Below are 14,207 nucleotides of genomic sequence, written 5' to 3'. Positions count from 1 at the left end.
GTTAATCGGTTCAGTTAGAAAGAGATGAACTACACTACATTACAGTTAACAGGTTCAGTTAGAAAGAGATGAATTACACTACATTACAGTTAATCGGTTCAGTTAGAAAGAGATGAACTACACTACATTACAGTTAACAGGTTCAGTTAGAAAGAGATGAACACTACACTACATTACAGTTAATAGGTTCAGTTAGAAAGAGATGAATTACACTACATTACAGTTAATCGGTTCAGTTAGAAAGAGATGAACTACACTACATTACAGTCAACAGGTTCAGTTAGAAAGAGATGAATTACACTACATTACAGTCAACAGGTTCAGTTAGAAAGAGATGAACTACACTACATTACAGTCAGCAGGTTCAGTTAGAAAGAGATGAACACTACAGTACATTACAGTTAACAGGTTCAGTTAGAAAGAGATGAACTACACTACATTACAGTTAACAGGTTCAGTTAGAAAGAGATGAATTACACTACATTACAGTCAGCAGGTTCAGTTAGAAAGAGATGAATTACACTACATTACAGTTAACAGGTTCAGTTAGAAAGAGATGAATTACACTACATTACAGTCAGCAGGTTCAGTTAGAAAGAGATGAACACTACAGTACATTACAGTTAACAGGTTCAGTTAGAAAGAGATGAACACTACACTACATTACAGTCAACAGGTTCAGTTAGAAAGAGATGAACTACACTACATTACAGTTAACAGGTTCAGTTAGAAAGAGATGAACACTACACTACATTACAGTTAGCAGGTTCAGTTAGAAAGAGATGAACTACACTACATTACAGTTAACAGGTTCAGTTAGAAAGAGATGAACACTACAGTACATTACAGTTAACAGGTTCAGTTAGAAAGAGATGAACTACACTACATTACAGTTAACAGGTTCAGTTAGAAAGAGATGAATTACATTACATTACAGTCAGCAGGTTCAGTTAGAAAGAGATGAATTACACTACATTACAGTTAACAGGTTCAGTTAGAAAGAGATGAACACTACAGTACATTACAGTTAACAGGTTCAGTTAGAAAGAGATGAACTACACTACATTACAGTTAACAGGTTCAGTTAGAAAGAGATGAATTACACTACATTACAGTCAGCAGGTTCAGTTAGAAAGAGATGAATTACACTACATTACAGTTAACAGGTTCAGTTAGAAAGAGATGAATTACACTACATTACAGTCAGCAGGTTCAGTTAGAAAGAGATGAACACTACAGTACATTACAGTTAACAGGTTCAGTTAGAAAGAGATGAACACTACACTACATTACAGTCAACAGGTTCAGTTAGAAAGAGATGAACTACACTACATTACAGTTAACAGGTTCAGTTAGAAAGAGATGAACACTACACTACATTACAGTTAGCAGGTTCAGTTAGAAAGAGATGAACTACACTACATTACAGTTAACAGGTTCAGTTAGAAAGAGATGAACTACACTACATTACAGTCAGCAGGTTCAGTTAGAAAGAGATGAACACTACAGTACATTACAGTTAACAGGTTCAGTTAGAAAGAGATGAACTACACTACATTACAGTTAACAGGTTCAGTTAGAAAGAGATGAATTACACTACATTACAGTCAGCAGGTTCAGTTAGAAAGAGATGAATTACACTACATTACAGTTAACAGGTTCAGTTAGAAAGAGATGAACACTACACTACATTACAGTCAACAGGTTCAGTTAGAAAGAGATGAACTACACTACATTACAGTCAGCAGGTTCAGTTAGAAAGAGATGAATTACACTACATTACAGTTAACAGGTTCAGTTAGCAAGAGATGAATTACACTACATTACAGTCAGCAGGTTCAGTTAGAAAGAGATGAACTACACTACATTACAGTTAACAGGTTCAGTTAGAAAGAGATGAACTACACTACATTACAGTTAGCAGGTTCAGTTAGAAAGAGATGAACTACACTACATTACAGTTAGCAGGTTCAGTTAGAAAGAGATGAATTACACTACATTACAGTCAGCAGGTTCAGTTAGAAAGAGATGAACTACACTACATTACAGTTAACAGGTTCAGTTAGAAAGAGATGAACTACACTACATTACAGTTAGCAGGTTCAGTTAGAAAGAGATGAACTACACTACATTACAGTCAACAGGTTCAGTTAGAAAGAGATGAACTACACTACATTACAGTTAACAGGTTCAGTTAGAAAGAGATGAACACTACACTACATTACAGTTAGCAGGTTCAGTTAGAAAGAGATGAACTACACTACATTACAGTTAGCAGGTTCAGTTAGAAAGAGATGAACTACACTACATTACAGTCAACAGGTTCAGTTAGAAAGAGATGAACACTACACTACATTACAGTTAGCAGGTTCAGTTAGAAAGAGATGAATTACACTACATTACAGTTAATAGGTTCAGTTAGAAAGAGATGAACACTACAGTACATTACAGTTAATAGGTTCAGTTAGAAAGAGATGAATTACACTACATTACAGTTAATAGGTTCAGTTAGAAAGAGATGAACTACACTACATTACAGTTAATAGGTTCAGTTAGAAAGAGATGAACACTACAGTACATTACAGTTAATAGGTTCAGTTAGAAAGAGATGAATTACACTACATTACAGTTAATAGGTTCAGTTAGAAAGAGGTGAATTACACTACATTACAGTTAATAGGTTCAGTTAGAAAGAGATGAATTACACTACATTACAGTTAATAGGTTCAGTTAGAAAGAGATGAACTACACTACATTACAGTTAATAGGTTCAGTTAGAAAGAGATGAATTACACTACATTACAGTTAATAGGTTCAGTTAGAAAGAGATGAATTACACTACATTACAGTTAATAGGTTCAGTTAGAAAGAGATGAATTACACTACATTATAGTTAATAGGTTCAGTTAGAAAGAGATGAATTACACTACATTACAGTTAATCGGTTCAGTTAGAAAGAGATGAACACTACACTACATTACAGTTAATAGGTTCAGTTAGAAAGAGATGAATTACACTACATTACAGTTAATAGGTTCAGTTAGAAAGAGATGAATTACACTACATTACAGTTAACAGGTTCAGTTAGAAAGAGATGAACACTACACTACATTACAGTTAATAGGTTCAGTTAGTAAGAGATGAATTACACTACATTACAGTTAATCGGTTCAGTTAGAAAGAGATGAACTACACTACATTACAGTTAACAGGTTCAGTTAGAAAGAGATGAATTACACTACATTACAGTTAATCGGTTCAGTTAGAAAGAGATGAACTACACTACATTACAGTTAACAGGTTCAGTTAGAAAGAGATGAATTACACTACATTACAGTTAATCAGGTTCAGTTAGAAAGAGATGAACTACACTACATTACAGTTAACAGGTTCAGTTAGAAAGAGATGAACACTACACTACATTACAGTTAATAGGTTCAGTTAGAAAGAGATGAATAACACTACATTACAGTTAATCGGTTCAGTTAGAAAGAGATGAACTACACTACATTACAGTCAACAGGTTCAGTTAGAAAGAGATGAATTACACTACATTACAGTCAACAGGTTCAGTTAGAAAGAGATGAACTACACTACATTACAGTCAGCAGGTTCAGTTAGAAAGAGATGAACACTACAGTACATTACAGTTAACAGGTTCAGTTAGAAGAGATGAACTACAGTTAGAAAGAGATGAACTACACTACATTACAGTTAACAGGTTCAGTTAGAAAGAGATGAATTACACTACATTACAGTCAGCAGGTTCAGTTAGAAAGAGATTAATTACACTACATTACAGTTAACAGGTTCAGTTAGAAAGAGATGAATTACACTACATTACAGTCAGCAGGTTCAGTTAGAAAGAGATGAACTACACTACATTACAGTCAGCAGGTTCAGTTAGAAAGAGATGAACACTACAGTACATTACAGTTAACAGGTTCAGTTAGAAAGAGATGAACACTACACTACATTACAGTCAACAGGTTCAGTTAGAAAGAGATGAACTACACTACATTACAGTTAACAGGTTCAGTTAGAAAGAGATGAACAATACACTACATTACAGTTAGCAGGTTCAGTTAGAAAGAGATGAACTACACTACATTACAGTTAACAGGTTCAGTTAGAAAGAGAGGAACTACACTACATTACAGTCAGCAGGTTCAGTTAGAAAGAGATGAACACTACAGTACATTACAGTTAACAGGTTCAGTTAGAAAGAGATGAACTACACTACATTACAGTTAACAGGTTCAGTTAGAAAGAGATGAATTACACTACATTACAGTTAACAGGTTCAGTTAGCAAGAGATGAATTACACTACATTACAGTCAGCAGGTTCAGTTAGAAAGAGATGAACTACACTACATTACAGTCAACAGGTTCAGTTAGAAAGAGATGAACTACACTACATTACAGTTAGCAGGTTCAGTTAGAAAGAGATGAACTACACTACATTACAGTTAGCAGGTTCAGTTAGAAAGAGATGAATTACACTACATTACAGTCAGCAGGTTCAGTTAGAAAGAGATGAACTACACTACATTACAGTTAACAGGTTCAGTTAGAAAGAGATGAACTACACTACATTACAGTTAGCAGGTTCAGTTAGAAAGAGATGAACTACACTACATTACAGTCAACAGGTTCAGTTAGAAAGAGATGAACTACACTACATTACAGTTAACAGGTTCAGTTAGAAAGAGATGAACACTACACTACATTACATTACAGTTAGCAGGTTCAGTTAGAAAGAGATGAACTACACTACATTACAGTTAACAGGTTCAGTTAGAAAGAGATGAACTACACTACATTACAGTTAACAGGTTCAGTTAGAAAGAGATTAACTACACTACATTACAGTTAGCAGGTTCAGTTAGAAAGAGATGAACTACACTACATTACAGTCAACAGGTTCAGTTAGAAAGAGATGAACTACACTACATTACAGTCAACAGGTTCAGTTAGAAAGAGATGAACACTACACTACATTACAGTTAGCAGGTTCAGTTAAAAATAGATACATTACACTACATTACAGTTAACAGGTTCAGTTAGAAAGAGATGAATTACACTACATTACAGTCAGCAGGTTCAGTTAGAAAGAGATGAACTACACTACATTACAGTTAACAGGTTCAGTTAGAAAGAGATGAACTACACTACATTACAGTTAACAGGTTCAGATAGAAAGAGATGAATTACACTACATTACAGTTAACAGCTTCAGTTAGAAAGAGATGAACACTACACTACATTACAGTTAGCAGGTTCAGTTAGAAAGAGATGAACTTCACTACATTACAGTTAACAGGTTCAGTTAGAAAGAGATGAACACTACACTACATTACAGTTAGCAGGTTCAGTTAGAAAGAGATGAATTACACTACATTACAGTTAACAGGTTCAGTTAGAAAGAGATGAACTACACTACATTACAGTTAGCAGGTTCAGTTAGAAAGAGATGAACACTACAGTACATTACAGTTAACAGGTTCAGTTATAAAGAGATGAACTACACTACATTACAGTTAGCAGGTTCAGTTAGAAAGAGATGAACACTACAGTACATTACAGTTAACAGGTTCAGTTATAAAGAGTTGAATTACACTACATTACAGTTAACAGATTCAGTTAGAAAGAGATGAACTACACTACATTACAGTTAGCAGGTTAAATTAGAAAGATATGAACACTACAGTACATTACAGTTAACAGGTTCAGTTATAAAGAGATGAATTACACTACATTACAGTTAACAGGTTCAGTTAGCAAGAGATGAATTACACTACATTACAGTCAGCAGGTTCAGTTAGAAAGAGATGAACTACACTACATTACAGTCAACAGGTTCAGTTAGAAAGAGATGAACTACACTACATTACAGTTAGCAGGTTCAGTTAGAAAGAGATGAACTACACTACATTACAGTTAGCAGGTTCAGTTAGAAAGAGATGAATTACACTACATTACAGTCAGCAGGTTCAGTTAGAAAGAGATGAACTACACTACATTACAGTTAACAGGTTCAGTTAGAAAGAGATGAACTACACTACATTACAGTTAGCAGGTTCAGTTAGAAAGAGATGAACTACACTACATTACAGTCAACAGGTTCAGTTAGAAAGAGATGAACTACACTACATTACAGTTAACAGGTTCAGTTAGAAAGAGATGAACACTACACTACATTACAGTTAGCAGGTTCAGTTAGAAAGAGATGAACTACACTACATTACAGTCAACAGGTTCAGTTAGAAAGAGATGAACTACACTACATTACAGTTAACAGGTTCAGTTAGAAAGAGATTAACTACACTACATTACAGTTAGCAGGTTCAGTTAGAAAGAGATGAACTACACTACATTACAGTCAACAGGTTCAGTTAGAAAGAGATGAACTACACTACATTACAGTCAACAGGTTCAGTTAGAAAGAGATGAACACTACACTACATTACAGTTAGCAGGTTCAGTTAAAAATAGATAAATTACACTACATTACAGTTAACAGGTTCAGTTAGAAAGAGATGAATTACACTACATTACAGTCAGCAGGTTCAGTTAGAAAGAGATGAACTACACTACATTACAGTTAACAGGTTCAGTTAGAAAGAGATGAACTACACTACATTACAGTTAACAGGTTCAGTTAGAAAGAGATGAACACTACAGTACATTACAGTTAACAGGTTCAGTTAGAAAGATATGAATTACACTACATTACAGTTAACAGGTTCAGTTAGAAAGAGATGAACTACACTACATTACAGTTAGCAGGTTCAGATAGAAAGAGATGAATTACACTACATTACAGTTAACAGCTTCAGTTAGAAAGAGATGAACACTACACTACATTACAGTTAGCAGGTTCAGTTAGAAAGAGATGAATTACACTACATTACAGTTAACAGGTTCAGTTAGAAAGAGATGAACTACACTACATTACAGTTAGCAGGTTCAGTTAGAAAGAGATGAACACTACAGTACATTACAGTTAACAGGTTCAGTTATAAAGAGATGAACTACACTACATTACAGTTAGCAGGTTCAGTTAGAAAGAGATGAACACTACAGTACATTACAGTTAACAGGTTCAGTTATAAAGAGTTGAATTACACTACATTACAGTTAACAGATTCAGTTAGAAAGAGATGAACTACACTACATTACAGTTAGCAGGTTAAATTAGAAAGATATGAACACTACAGTACATTACAGTTAACAGGTTCAGTTATAAAGAGATGAATTACACTACATTACAGTTAACAGGTTCAGTTAGAAAGAGATGAACTACACTACATTACAGTCAACAGATTCAGTTAGAAAGAGATGAACTACACTACATTACAGTTAGCAGGTTAAATTAGAAAGAGATGAACACTACAGTACATTACAGTTAACAGGTTCAGTTATAAAGAGATGAATTACACTACATTACAGTTAGCAGGTTAAGTTAGAAAGAGATGAACACTACAGTACATTACAGTTAGCAGGTTCAGTTAGAAATATATGAACACTACAGTACATTACAGTTAACAGGTTCAGTTAGAAAGAGATTAATTACATTACAGATAGCAGGTTCAGTTAGATAGAGATGAACACTACAGTACATTACAGTTAACAGGTTCAGTTAGAAAGATATGAACACTACAGTACATTACAGTTAACAGGTTCAGTTAGAAAGAGATGAACTACACTACATTACAGTTAGCAGGTTCAGTTAGAAAGAGATGAACTACACTACATTACAGTTAACAGGTTCAGTTAGAAAGAGATGAATTACACTACATTACAGTTAGCAGGTTCAGTTAGAAAGAGATGAACTACACTACATTACAGTTAACAGGTTCAGTTAGAAAGAGATGAATTACACTACATTACAGTTAACAGGTTCAGTTATAAAGAGATGAACTACACTACAGGTTAAGTAGAAAGCGATTAACTACAGTACATTACAGTTAACAGTTAACTTATTTTCCACCATAATTTGCAAATAAATTCATAAAAAATCCTACAATGTGATTTTCTGAATTTTTTTCTCATTTTGTCTGTCACAGTTGAAGTGTACCTATGATGGAAATTACAGGCCTCTCTCATCTTTTTAAGTGGGAGAACTTGCACAATTGGTGGCTGACTAAATACTTTTTTGCCCCACTGTATGAAGTGGGTAAAACAGTAGGTAAACATCATTCAAGTGACTAGTGTTCCATGTCTATGTACATAAGGCAACACTCTAAGGTGTAGGGTGAAGTACCGTGACTAAGTGTCAGGGCGGGGTGCTGGGCGGAGGCCGACTAGTGGTGACTGTTTAACAGTCTCTTGGCCTGGAGATAGAAGAGGTTTCTCAGTCTCTTTGTCCCCAGCTTGGAAGTGCCTGTACTGTCTCCGCCTTCTAGATGTAACCAAGACTAAGGAGATTGTGGGCTACAGGAAAAGGAGCACCGAGCACGTCCCCATTCTCATCGACAGGGCTGTAGTGGAGCAGGTTGAGAGCTTCAAGTTCCTTGGTGTCCACATCAACAACAAACTAGATTGGTCCAAACACACCAAGATAGTCGTGAAGAGGGCAGGACAAAGCCTATTCCTCCTCAGGAGACTGAAAAGACTTGTCATGGGTCCTGAGATCCTCAAAAAGTTCTACAGCTGCAATATCGAGAGCATCCTGACCGGTTGAATCACTGCCTGGTACAGCAATTGCTCGGCCTCTGACCGCAAGGCACTTCAGAGGGTAGTGCGTACGGCCCAGTACATCACTGGGGCTATGCTGCCTGCCATCCAGGACCTCTACACCAGGCAGTGTCAGAGGAAGGCCCTGAAAATTGTCAAAGACCACAGCCACCCCAGTTATAGACTGTTCTCTCTACTACTGCATGGCAAGCGGTACCGGAGTGCCAAGTCTAGGACAAAAAGGCTTCTCAACAGTTTTTACCCCGGGACTATTTGCATTGTGTGCCCCCCCCCCCTCCCCCTCTTTTACGCTGCTGCTACTCTCTGTTTATCTTATATGCTTAGTCACTTTAACTATATATTCATGTACATACGACCTAAATTGGCCCGACCAACCAGTGCACCCGCACATTGGCTAACCGGGCTATCTGCATTGTGTCCCACCACCCGCCAACCCCTCTTTTTACGGTTCTGCTACTCTCTGTTCATCATATATGCATAGTCACTTTAACGATACCTACATGTACATACTACCTCAATAAGCCTGACTAACAGGTGTCTGTACAGAGCCTTGCTACTCTTTTTTCAAATGTCTTTTTACTGTTGTTTGATTTCTTTACCTACACACACACACACACACACACACACACACACACACCTTTTTTGGCACCATTGGTTAGTGCCTGTAAGTAAGCATTCCACTCTAAGGTTTAAACCTGTTGTATTCGGCACACGTGACAAATAAACATTGATTTGAATAGATGGTTGTGGGGTGAACAGGCCGTGGTTCAGGTGGTTGAGGTTTTGATGATCTTCTAGGCCTTCCTGTGACACCCGGTACTGTAGACGTCCTGGAGGGCAGGAAGTGTGCCTTTGAATGTTCAAGGGACATTTAAAGTTCCTTGATAGAAGCCTCTCCTCCGAGGGTATAATTATCTTAGCCTAATCCAGATAACACATGTCATAACAAGAAGCCCAGTGCTTCAAGCCAAGCCTCCTCCTCCACCCTTTCTCGCTCTAACGCGTTGCTTTCTCCCCACACGCAACATTTCAGTCACATCTCACGCCCTACACATCCATTTCGTATGATATGTTACGATTTACAATTCGTACGATATTTTTCGAGTTGCTAATTCGTACTATATGTTACGAATTCCAATTTGTTGTTGCTAACATTAGCTAGGTGAGGGGTTAAGGTTACATTTAAAGGGTTAAGGTTAGGGCTAGCTGGCATGCTAAGTAGTTGCAAAGACTAAAAAGTAGTAAGTAGTTGCAAGGTTGTTAATTAGCTAAAATGCTAAAGTTGTGCGAGATGAAATTCGAACAAACAACCTTTGAGTTGCGAGACGTTAGCGTTATTTTGATTTTATGTCACTTTTATTGTAACAGGGAAAACATAGAGACCTTGGACTCTTTTACAAATGTGCCCTGTATACACACAACATAAATATACACATTATACCCGACCGGGTGCTGTGTGCCCCCGGTGATGCGTTGGGCAGATCGCAACACCCTCTGGAGAGCCCTGCAATTGGGCCTTCTTCACCACACTGTCTGTGTGAAGGCACTATTTCATGTTGTCAGGGAACTTTTGATCCTCTCCACTGGGGTCAAAAGATACAGCTACAGTATACTGCAGTAGACAAGTTTAGTATATACTACAGTATACTGCCGTAGACAGGGTAAGTATATACTACAGTATACTGCACTAGACAGGTTTAGTATATACTACAGTATACTGCAGTAGACAGGGTAAGTATATACTACAGTATACTGCAGTAGACAAGTTTAGTATATACTACAGTATACTGCCGTAGACAGGGTAAGTATATACTACAGTATACTGCAGAAGACAGGTTTAGTATATACTACAGTATACTGCAGTAGACAGGGTTAGTATATACTACAGTATACTGCAGTAGACAGGTTTAGTATATACTACAGTATACTGCACTAGACAGGTTTAGTATATACTACAGTATACTGCAGTAGACAGGGTTAGTATATACTACAGTATACTGCAGTAGACAGGTTTAGTATATACTACAGTATACTGCAGTAGACAGGGTTAGTATATACTACAGTATACTGCAGTAGACAGGTTTAGTATATACTACAGTATACTGCAGTAGACAGGGTTAGTATATACTACAGTATACTGCAGTAGGCAGGGTTAGTATATACTACAGTATACTGCAGTAGACAGGTGTAGTATATACTACAGTATACTGCAGTAGACAGGGTTAGTATATACTACAGTATCCTGCAGTAGACAGGGTTAGTATATACTACAGTATACTGCAGTAGACAGGTTTAGTATATACTACAGTATACTGCAGTAGACAGGGTTAGTATATACTACAGTATCCTGCAGTAGACAGGGTTAGTATATACTACAGTATACTGCAGTACAGCAGTGGGACTATATGGCTATAGCGTATTACAGTAGACAGGGTTAGGGTTAGTATATACTACTGTATACTGCAGTAGACAGGGTTAGTATATACTACAGTATACTGCAGTACAGCAGTGGGCCTATATGGCTATAGCGTATTACAGTAGACAGGGTTAGTATATACTACAGTATACTGCAGTAGACAGGGTTAGTATATACTACAGTATACTGCAGTAGACAGGGTTAGTATATACTACAGTATACTGCAGTAGACAGGTTTAGTATATACTACAGTATACTGCAGTAGACACGGTTAGTATATACTACAGTATACTGCAGTAGACAGGTTTAGTATATACTACAGTATACTGCAGTAGACAGGGTTAGTATATACTACAGTATACTGCAGTAGACAGGGTTATTATATACTACAGTATACTGCAGTACAGCAGTGGGACTATATGGCTATAGTATATTACAGTAGACAGGGTTAGTATATACTACAGTATACTGCAGGGTTAGTATATATTACAGTATACTGCAGTACAGCAGTGGGCCTATATGGCTATAGTGTATTACAGTAGACAGGGTTAGGGTTAGTATATACTACAGTATACTGCAGTACAGCAGTGGGCCTATATGGCTATAGCGTATTACAGTAGACAGGGTTAGTATATACTACAGTATACTGCAGTAGACAAGTTTAGTATATACTACAGTATACTGCAGTAGACAGGTTTAGTATATACTACAGTATACTGCAGTAGACACGGTTAGTACATACTACAGTATACTGCAGTAGACAGGTTTAGTATATACTACAGTATACTGCAGTAGACAGGGTTAGTATATACTACAGTATACTGCAGTAGACAGGGTTAGTATATACTACAGTATACTGCAGTACAGCAGTGGGACTATATGGCTATAGTATATTACAGTAGACAGGGTTAGTATATACTACAGTATACTGCAGGGTTAGTATATATTACAGTATACTGCAGTACAGCAGTGGGCCTATATGGCTATAGTGTATTACAGTAGACAGGGTTAGGGTTAGTATATACTACTGTATACTGCAGTAGACAGGGTTAGTATATACTACAGTATACTGCAGTACAGCAGTGGGCCTATATGGCTATAGTGTATTACAGTAGACAGGGTTAGGGTTAGTATATACTACTGTATACTGCAGTAGACAGGGTTAGTATATACTACAGTATACTGCAGTAGACAGGGTTAGTATATACTACATTATACTGCAGTACAGCAGTGGTCCTATATGGCTATAGTGTATTACAGTAGACAGGGTTAGTATATACTACAGTATACTGCAGTAGACAGGGTTAGTATATACTACAGTATACTGCAGTAGACAGGGTTAGTATATACTACAGTATACTGCAGTAGACAGGGTTAGTATATACTACAGTATACTGCAGTACAGCAGTGGTCCTATATGGCTATAGTGTATTACAGTAGACAGGGTTAGTATATACTACAGTATACTGCAGTAGACAGGATTAGTATATACTACAGTATACTGCAGTAGACAGGGTTAGTACATACTACAGTATACTGCAGTAGACAGGGTTAGTATATACTACATTATACTGCAGTACAGTAGTGGGCCTATATTCACAAAAAAATACAGTTTTATATCTTTATGTTTGAAGCCTGAAATGTGGCAAAAGGTCGCAAAGTTCAAGGGGGCCTAATACTTTTGCAAGGCACTGTACTACAGTATACTGCAGTAGAAAGGGTTAGTATATACTACAGTATACTGCAGTACAGCAGTGGGCCTATATGGCTTTAGTGTATTACAGTAGACAGGGTTAGTATATACTACAGTATACTGCAGTGGGCCTATTTGGCTATAGTGTATTACAGTAGACAGGGTTAGTATATACTACAGTATACTGCAGGAGACAGGGTTAGTATATACTACAGTATACTGCAGTACAGCAGTGGGCCTATATGGCTATAGTGTATTACAGTAGACAGGGTTATTATATACTACTGTATACTGCAGTAGACTGGGTTAGTATATACTACAGTATACTGCAGTACAGCAGTGGGCCTATATGGCTCTACTATATTACAGTAGACAGGGTTAGGGTTAGTATATACTACAGTATACTGCAGTGGGCCTATATGGCTATAGTGTATTAGTAGTGTATAGTGTATTACAGTAGACAGGCTGAATGTCATCCAGCAAATGAGGCGTGACTTTCAGTCAGAGAGCATAGTCAGCAATAACTGAACTCACATAACTCTCACACACCCCACACACACAAGCACGCGCAGACACACAAACACACATGCACAAGATGCAAGTCTCACAGAAACACCTCTCTTGCGCATTTTCTCTCACAAATGCACAGAAACACACACACACATACGGAAGAGGCTGTCAAACTTTATCTGTGGCTAACAGTGTTGACCTCTAGCTGACCTCTTTTGTTTATCCAATCAGAGCACAACTCTACTCCCCATTCCAACATGACCTTCACACACACACTAGTCCATTATACACAAACATGAACACTAGTGACGGGGGAAAAATATTGATACAGTTACATAATCAGGATATTCTTTTTGGATCGTAACGTTTGGACAATATCGCAACATTATTTTTGTGCTAGTTGGCTGTACCTGTACCAAAAACCCAGTATATTACCTTCATAGCTTGTTATCCATCTGATTTTTACATTGGGAGCCAATTTGTTTTCAGCACTTTTATTTCGGTGACTTTGATTTGGTTTTCTCGTGGCTCTCTCCCTCGTCTCCCTGTAGCAGACATATGGTGAGCAATATGTCTGGAACATCGAATCGCAATACAATCACAGTATCGAATCACAATACATGTAGAATCGTGAGAATTGCAATACACATCGCATCGGCACCTAAGTATGGTGATAATATCATATCGCAAGGTCCCTGGCAATTCCCATCCCTAATGAACACAGTTGAAACAACATATTCAAAGGTGCATCTATAAAGGAATGACTTCACGGGAGAGGAGAGGACAGATAAAGAAAGGAGAGGAAATGAAAGGAGAGGAGAGGAAAGGAGGTTTGTAAAAAAAAGACAGTGACACTTGGGCACACACTGGAGCAACTGAGACCCCAA

At 37.2% G+C, this 14,207-nt stretch overlaps 1 pseudogene; it reads right to left on the bottom strand.

Moving 5' to 3' along the window:
• The window catches only part of LOC135542706 (TRAF2 and NCK-interacting protein kinase-like), a 58,535-nt pseudogene that overhangs the window by 39,011 nt on the left and 5,317 nt on the right, over nucleotides 1–14,207 (bottom strand).

This window comes from Oncorhynchus masou, chromosome 6 (assembly GCF_036934945.1).
Source record: "Oncorhynchus masou masou isolate Uvic2021 chromosome 6, UVic_Omas_1.1, whole genome shotgun sequence".
Classification (NCBI taxonomy): domain Eukaryota; kingdom Metazoa; phylum Chordata; class Actinopteri; order Salmoniformes; family Salmonidae; genus Oncorhynchus; species Oncorhynchus masou.
This window is presented reverse-complemented; position numbering and strand designations above follow the sequence as displayed.